Here is a 9,472-nt window from a genome sequence, read left to right on the forward strand (position 1 = left end):
ACATTCTGCCTCTCCTTTGTCCCTCGAGACAGCAACCCCGACTCAGGCCCCGCATTTGCTGCTAAGTGTGACTGGATTCTCTGCCTCATCCAGCCTGCCCCACCCCATCTCTGCCTTCTTCTCTCCCACTTCCCAGCCCTCACTCCAGTGCAGTCTCTGTGCAACCCACACAGCCAAAGCAGCTGCCCACCCCAGACATATCCTCGCCATATTTTAATGGCCCCAGTAGCACTTTTTCCGTTACCTCATTCCTGTTTTGATTGTCTTTCTTCGCCCTAGAATAGAAGGCTCCGTCTATCAGTGTCTCTATATCCTGCTGTTTCGTGCACGCTGCTGCCCAGTGGAAACACTCAGTAAGTACGCAACTGTCATTACCTTCTGGATGAGATCCAGACTTCTCATTCCATCTGGTGTCGGCAATGTCTTCGAGCTCATCTCCTGCGTCTGAACCTCTCCCAGCATGCAACTGGGAAGATGTGAGAGGTAATGCTGACCAGATATGTCTCAGAGTCAAAACCTCAACAACAACGAAAAAAGTGGCTTATGCCAAACACAGTCCAAGTACCAAGAAGGAATGTAAGAGAAAAGGGAACAAGGAAGAGGGAGGGGAGGGAGGGAGATGCTCCCAGAGGTGCGGGCAGGTGTCAGGTAGGTAAAGAGCCTCAAAACCAAGAGTGTAATTCTTATGGTAGGGAATTCTACTTAGAGGAAAAATGAGACTTAAAATCAGGGGGCAGGGGAGACTTTTTACTGCACATGTGAAACTATGTGTTATAAGAAACTAATTTTCTTGAATAGTCGTTTTAATTCTCCAACTGGTTTCTCCAAAGACAATAGCTAGCCTCCCCACCTGGCTTCCTTCTTTCCTTTATTTTTTTGTTTGTTTCCCCAAAACCTTAGGTATAATATTCTTTAAGTAACAGGAAGTGCTTTCTGAGCCCATGCATGGATGATCTCAGAGTTTATTGGGGAGGAAGAAAGTGAGAGATGGGTAGGGCAGGCATGGTAAAAATCTGGTGTCTCCTGTATGCAGTCAAGAATATCTCTCATTGGAAGGAGTCAGAGGACCCATCTGTGCCAGGGCCAGAACCAGCATCAACAACCCAGCCTTCACAACAGGTTAAAGGAAGTGGGAAATCTTTCCTGCTGGTAGACATTAGCTCACACATGCCTCTGTAGACAAAGGGAGTCCCTTACCTGACTAACTGAAGCTGCTCCCTGACTTCAGGGCAGAGATCATTCTTAATGATCTTAATGTGCTGACCAGGGGAGGAGCGCAATTATCCCTTCTGACCTCTGTCTCCTGCATTCGCAGAGACCTGGCTACTGGGGTCAGTTGTGAGGGTGAGATGAAACTGAGGAGGAGCGGGAGGGAATGCTGCTTCAGATGATGTGAAGGGCCAGGCTCGCCAGGGCGGCCCACCTGTCAGTTCCTGCCCTGTTCTGGTATCTAAGCAACATTTTCCTCTGAGCACATCAACAGCACTTATCTCCCTGTGGATGAGCAGCAAGTACTGAGCAATAGCAAATTCTCAGTTTAAAGGGAAGGAGACAAGGTGCAAATCCTCTAAGATACGGCAAGTCTTGGAACAATCCTGTATACTCTAAGCTCTGTATTTTATGAATGAGGAAACCAAGGCATAGAGAAATTAAATGGCATGCTAGGGCCACACAGCAAAGCCAAGATTCAAAGTACAGAGACCTGTCACTAAACCCTCAGCTATTACCCAGTACCATTCCAGTTCAAGTGATGAACTGATGCTGGTTACTGTTCCAGAGTCAATCTCCAAATAAATGTTTCAATACATTCTTAATGTCCACTCTGGAAAATGTCAGACACATAGAAAACTAGATAAAGCTATATAATAGACCATCTTATGCCCAGATCCATTTTTACAATTATCAAATCCCAGTCTTATTTTGTCCAGAACCCAGCTCCCAACAATTATCTTCACACAAGCCCTGAGCATCATGTAATTCTAGGATCATTTAAGATTTATTTTTGCCAGTTGTGGTGGCGCACGCCGGTAGGATTTGCTGAAGGAGGCAGAGGCAGAAGGATCACGAGTTCGAGGCCAGCCTGGGCTACACATTTTTGTATGCCGGGCGGTGGTGGCGCACGCCTTTAATCCCAGCACTCGGGAGGCAGAAGCAGGCGGATCTCTGTGAGTTCGAGACCAGCCTGGTGTACAAGAGCTAGTTCCAGGACAGGCTCCAAAGCCACAGAGAAACCCTGTCTCGAAAAACAAACAAACAAAAAAAAAAAACAACAACAAAAAAAAAGATTTATTTTTATTATACAGTATTTGCCTGGATGTATTAATATGTACCACATGCATGCCTAGTTCCCCCAGAGGCTAGAAAAGGTTATCAAATTCCCTTGGAACTGGAGTTACAGATAACTGTGAACTGTTATGTGGGTATGGGAACCAAACCCAGGTCCTCTGCAAGAGCAACCAGTGAACTTAACCTCTGCGCCATCTCTCCAGGCCTTGGAATCATTTCCTAACTGTAGAAGAGCAAACATTTTTTTAGATAGATAGATAGATAGATAGATAGATAGATAGATAGATAGATAGATAGATAATGGATGGACAGACGGACGGACAGATAGATAATAGCTTTATTGAGCTGTGCATGCCATAAAATACACCCATTTGAGTTTATAAATTCAATAGGATATTTGTGTATTTAGTCACATAACTATTATTACACTCGATTTTAGAACAGTGACTATTGTCATCCTCACCCTCCATAACCAGCCCCCAAATCTTGTTTGTATGGTTTTGCTCGTTCTGAACACCTCATCTAAATGAAATCATGCAACTGTGTGTGTCCCTTTGTAACCGGCTTCTTTCATTTGCCATGTTTTCAAGATACATCCATCAATCAGTACCTCATTTATTTTTGTTGTTGAATTTTTATTTATTTTGTGTATGGGTATTTTGTCTGCATCTATGTCTGTGCACCACATACATATTTGGTTTCTTCAGAGGGAACTGAGTCTCCTGAGACTTAAGTTAGCAGTGGTTGTGAGCTGCCATGCAGGTCCTGGGAATCGAACCCACGTTCTCTGGAAGAGCAACCAGTTCTCTTAAGCAGTGTCATCTCCTCAACCCCATCAGTACCTCATTTCTTTCATCTACTTGTCTGTTGGTTTGTTTTTGTTTTTTTTGTGTGTTTTTTTTGTTTTTTTTGAGACAGGGTTTCTCTGTGTAGCTTTTGGAGCCTGTCCTGAAACTCACTCTGTAGACCAGGCTGACCTCCAACTCAGAGATCTGCCTGCCTCTGTCTGTCTCCTAAGTACTGGGATTAAAGGCATGCGCCACCACCGCCTGGACAGTACCTGATTCCTTATAGTTGAGTAGTAGTCCATCTTGTTCATTATGTTTCCCACACATACTCTTAAATGTAAGCTCCATGGGAGGGGAAACCCTACACACTGGCTCCTCACTGTATGCTGGGTGCCAGAAGAGTCATTTGGGAGTTGGATGATTAGTTCTCATACTGTGGAGCTCTCCCTCAACTTTGTTAAAGTGCTGATGTTTACCTCTTTACAATAAGGCCCATTTACTAAGGACAGCACTAGAAACAGGCATGTTGCTCCTCACCCTGCACTCTTAGAAATGAGGTTAATGCAGTTAATGTCCAACTTCTACAAACTTTGTACAAGGCACTTAACCAGCGCTCACAGGGAGACTATTCCTGGATATGTTTGCTCTATCATATGGAATAAGGAAAACCCAAGCATATAATTACAAATATGTTGTTTTTTTAATACATGTGTAACTCAGTGTTTTGTTTTGTTTTGTTTAGCCATATTTTCAGTAAGAATCACCAGTATTTCACTGGAAGATAATCCTACCTGCCATGTTTTGCATCCTCCTTGTTAGGCACATTTGATTACCTGGCTCTCACTAGTTTACAATTACTGGTAAGTCAAGCAGTGCTTTGCCTGCTGGGACTATGCTCTGCTTGGTCCTTCGGTGTAGCTTCCCCAGGGCACCGAATTCCCAGCAAACCAGCACTCACACTGCACTCCACGTCAGTTCGGTACTATTCTTCCTCCATACTCCTTTGACCACTCCAAAAAGAATTTGGCGAAACCCTAGCCATTTTGTCATTTTTCTGATTGGGCTGTGTTTTAGTTGTCTGCTCATCTGGTTGGCGTTTTGAGAAAGGATCTCACAGTGAGGCCCAAGGCTGTCCTCAATGTCCTCAATGTGGTGGCTTGAATAAGAACGGCTCCCATAGGTTCATATATTTGAGTGTTTGGTTCTCAGTGGCCCGCTACAGGAAGTGTGACATCGGTGGTGGTGAAGGTTTCCAAAGCCGGCTGCAAGTTTCAGGCCAGATGTGACATGAATGCCTACCTGCCTCCCACTTCCCACCCTGTGCTCGCCACCGTGGTTTCTGGACCAACCCTGTGAGACTGCAAGCAAGCCTCTAATTGTACGCTTCCTTTTAGAAATTGTCTTGCTCATGGTGCTTCGGCACAGCAATAGGACAGTGACTAAACAGTCATGTGGCTTCCTAGTTGACTCAGTCAGCCTCCTAGAAATATTCTATCTTGACAAACCTGACCCAAGAAACAGAAATATGAAATACAGTGGTAACAGCCTAATTAAAATTTAAAGTCACTCGGTAACTGTGCATTCCTCGTGCTGGTTTACGTCACTATTACATAATGGACAATAAAAGTCTTCAATGTTGGTCTCCAGCCAGGAGACTCTTAAAGTGCCAGGTAGAGAAAAGGAAAGTAATCCTGTCTAGATTTCTATCATGAGCAACATTATGGCACCCTCTGCTGTCAGGAAGCAAAATCTGAGGTCCCCTTTTTCCTACAAGTTCCTCCAGCATCCTGGTTCTTACCATCTAAAGGCATAATGTGGAGGAAGGAGCAAAGGCTTGGAGCAGGCTGCTGTAGATAGATACAACAGCAAAGGAATGAAGATCCAGTTGGTGTGGGCAGCAGAGTAAGAAAGGAAGGGAGGGGGCTGTACTGAGAATCTCTGGTCAGCGAGTACAGGGCAGCCAGGCTGTCTGAGCACTTACACGAGGAACACTAGACAAACAGCCATGACACAGGGAAAGATCAAGTATGATGTCCTAGGTCACAAAACAGAGCCAAGATAAAAACTAGTATTTTTAGCCATTTTTTGCTCTACTTCCCAACAGGGATTACTAGTTTGCAGGGGGCAAACTTCCTTAAGTACATTTATGTTTATTGCTAGTTATTCTTACTTTCATGTAAAAGAAAACTGAGTGCCAGGAAAATTTCTCTCTTCATCCTACGAAAAGAAATAAAATAATTTCAGTCTCTTGCCCACAAAGTTAAATCTGCCCAAAGTTGAAAAGGATTCTTTTCTAAACTTAGGGAAAAACTTATTCTATGGATAAATTTTATTGTAAAATCAAAATTACAGTAACCAAAACAATGCCCTTCACCACAGCTTCATTGAAAGTGGCACTTGTTTTATAGGGCAGAACAGACTCTCAGAATGTTCCACACTTAAAGACTAGTCACTTGGTGAGTAACACCAGTAACAGAAGGGTGGTACTGGGGTGTGTGGAGTGGTGGCGCTTTCTTCATAAGAGACATAACAGCCAGTTCCCCTCCTCCTCAGTGGAAAGGTCTGGGTCAGAACAGGAGGGAGCTGGAGGACACCAGGCTGCAGGCAATACCTAGCAGGATGAAACTCCTCAGATGGCGCTACAACAGCTACACTGTGTCCTGCCTGACAGCCAGGACCAAGGTCCGATCACTCAAAGCTATGTTCTCTGCCCGAGCTCTCCTGGTTCAGACTCCAAGTGGTAACAGCAGTGCCTCGGCCCTGTTGTGATTGGAGCCTTGTATAGTTCACTACAAGCACAGGCAGAAGACACCCCAGTGTTATGACAGCTAGAGGCATAAACCTTAATACTAATGAGGAGCTAGGATGCTCCAGACAGCTCCTAGTGCCTCACACTTAAGCCTGTTCAGACTTCACCAGACAAATCCTGGATATCAGGCCCGTTTTTGTTTATCCTAAGGAGAGGCTAGCCTTTTCATCCTAAATTGCTTTCAGCCCACAGGGTCTGGGCCCTAACTGCCAAGTCAATAGGTCTTTGGAATACAGCATTGTCCTCTATTCTTGCTTTAGCTAACCAAACAGAAAATTCTGTCCCCATTTAATAGTACTGAGAATAAATTTTTCATTCTCTTTGGGTTTTCCATTCATCCCACTCTATCAGAGGAATAAGTCATTTGATTGGTGAGATTTAGGAAAAGATCATTGCATGTGTACATAGTCTGGAACCTTTTGAGGACCAATGCTTTCCATAGGCAGCTGCAATGCTTAGGACTCATGGCTTCCCTTCCCAGGAGGTGGGCCCTGTGACAGAGACCTGCTCAGTGATGCCTGGGGAAATTCAATGTAAATAAGTACATATGACCAGATGTCTGGGGTGTATCTGGTCCAAAATACATTTTGTGAAATTGAATAAATAAAGATCTCTTGGGCAGGTTCCAGCAGGATTTATTTAATCCTTGTATTTCTACCTTAAGAATATTATGGTCACATCAGATTTCACTCAGTTCCAAAAATAAACATATCTAGGGGTAGTTTTTCAAACAGATTTTTGTCCACGTATGTATAAGCACAAACATGCACGTGCATGCACACACACTCCACATACTTTCTTTTTATATATTGTGTCTTTCACATCACGCATCTCCATCCCATTCATTTCCCTGTCCCTTCATATCCATCCTCTGCCCTTGCAACCTCCCCCCAAAAAAACAAAATTTCAGAAAAAAAGGAAAAGGAAAAACTCAGTCTCATCATGGAAGCTGCAGTGTGGCAGTGAGCTGTGTGGCAAACCCTTTGATCCAAATCTTCACCTGGAATTCACTCTTCTCACCACACCCTACATACAGTGAAAACTCGACAACAAATTATTCTTAGTTCTCACTGCAAATTCTACCTATAAAGCACGTAGGAAAGCTAAGAAAGAAAACTCAAATAAATAAAGCCATAAATGAAAGACAAATCCACTAGTACAAAATACAGTAAGAGACTATTATGGACAACTACATACCCACACTTTGAATAACCTAGAAGAAATAGATAGATTCTTAAGAACCTACAACCTATCAAGATTGAATCAGAAAGAAACAGAAACCTGAACAGACCAAAAACAAGGAGACTGAACCAATGTAAAAACTCCTATCAGAGGAAACTGACCAGCTCAGCAGGAAAGAGATACCACAGCATTTGCAGAAGGCTCACATCAGAGAGCTCACAGCTCTCTGTACCTCCACCTCCAGGGGTGGGGCCAATGCCCTGACCTCAGCAGGCACCTGCGTTCACATGTGCGTACCCACACACAGACAAACACATAATTTAAAAAAAAAAACAAAACACCTCCCACCCAAAGGAAAAAAGAATAAGGCTTCCCAGCAGAATTCTAGCAAAGATTTAGGAACTAACACCAATCCTTTTCAAAGTCTTCTGAAGTAGGGAGAAGATGATGATGGTACGCACTGACCCATTTTATAACCCATTACAGTGTTACTACCAATGGCAGGCAAGCCCAAAAGAAAATTACAGGCCAATGTCACTGATGAGCACAGATAACAAAAACTCTCAACGAAATACTAGCAAAACAAATTTTGGGGGACTTACTTTGAATACTAGATTCAAGATGTAAAAGTGTGACATACGATGTTAAGAAAAACCAGTTAGCTCAATAAATTCAGAAAATATATTTGACAAAATCTAAGATACTTCCACAACTTTAAAAAAAATTATCAATAAATTAGGTATAGAAGTAATAAACTAAACAAAAAGCCCCCAGCTGGAAAAGCTGGCTGGCTGACCAACTGTGGCTTCCTATAAAATCAAAACACAAACTAAATACTTTCTAACTTCAAGAGGGAAGAACCAGGGCACAGTCACCACCTGAACAAAGCAAAACCAAGTTCCAGCAGGTCCTGGTATCCTGTTCGTCACAGCTGATTCTTCAGCCCCTGCTAACCAGAACCACAAATTCTTAACTCAAAACAGCAAATGACCCTGAGGGTCATTAACTTCACAAGTCAGGCCCCCGTAGTGGGCATTGCTCTCAACATTCTCACCTTCCAAGCTCCCACAGACAGTTCACCAAGGCTTTCTCAACGACTTTTCTCACCCGAATTTCCTACGTCCTTCTACAATCCTCTCAAAAACAACAGGGTCAGGTCTGTCACAGCAACACCCACTATCCTGACACAAACTTGTGTCCTAGTTAGGGTTATGATTTCTGTGATAAATCACCATGACCAAAGCAACTTGGGGAGGATACTGGCTTACCCTTCCACACCACTATTCATCATCAAAGGAAGTTGGAGCAGGAACTCAAACAGGACAGAACCTGAAGGCAGGAGACCGTGATGGGTGCTGCTTATTGATATGCTCTTATAGCTTGCTCAGCCTGCTCTTACAGAACTCGGGACCATGAGCCAAGGGTGGTCCTCCTCCATCAATCACTGCTTAAGAAGATGCTCTGCAGGCTTGCCTGAAGCCCAGTCTTAGGAAGGCATTTTCTCGGTTGAGGCTCCCACTCTTGATGATTCCAGTTTGTGTCAAGGTCACATAAAAGTAGTTGGCACAGTATCCAAGCGTTAGATTAAAAGAGAGATTATCCGTCTTCAAATGACCTCTTAGTTATTAAAAAGCCCTATACTCACTGTACTTGGGTCACATTCATTCCCACTACTTCCCACCAAGACTCTCTAGCAAATCACATCCCAACTTTTTTTTTTTTTTTTTGAAACACGGTCTTTAGCCCAGGGTGGCCTTGAACTCAGAGATCTTCCTGCCTCTACCTCCTAAGTGATAGGACTAAAAGCAGGCACTAACATGCCTGGTCCCTGGCCTTTTTTAAAATTTATTTGTATATAAAAATATAAACTTTTTATTTAATTTATATGAATTTGTGTTGGAATTCTGAAATTTCCCCCTGAAATCATGGGGGAACTGGGAATCAAACTCAGGTCCTTTAGAAGAGAAGCAAGTGCTCTTAACAACTGACCATCCCTCCATCTTACCCTATCTTTTTTTAATTAATAATCCACTGGGTCCAATTAGTGCTGTCCATATACACAGAGGTGACGCCATCCACTGGAGCATGTATCACCTCCAGAAATCCACACATCCTAATAATGGGTAGTTTTTCCTCCATCGGGAGCCATTCCTAGGGATAGGGTTTCAGGAATCACTCCTCCACCCCTTGCAGGACTTTGACTGGCTCCTCTTCATCCTCTTACATCCTTCCCACCCACCCCCACTATGTTGTTCCTTGAACCTAGAGACCAGAGGTTGACACAGACGCCCCATCCATGGCTGGCACATTATTAACTTTGGTCCTAAATTAAGAGGTATATTTAATTCTATTATATAAATACAAAAAAGTATTATAAAATGAAAGCACTTGCCAGGAATAGCTCATC

This window comes from Microtus ochrogaster, linkage group LG1 (genome assembly GCF_000317375.1).
Source record: "Microtus ochrogaster isolate Prairie Vole_2 linkage group LG1, MicOch1.0, whole genome shotgun sequence".
Classification (NCBI taxonomy): domain Eukaryota; kingdom Metazoa; phylum Chordata; class Mammalia; order Rodentia; family Cricetidae; genus Microtus; species Microtus ochrogaster.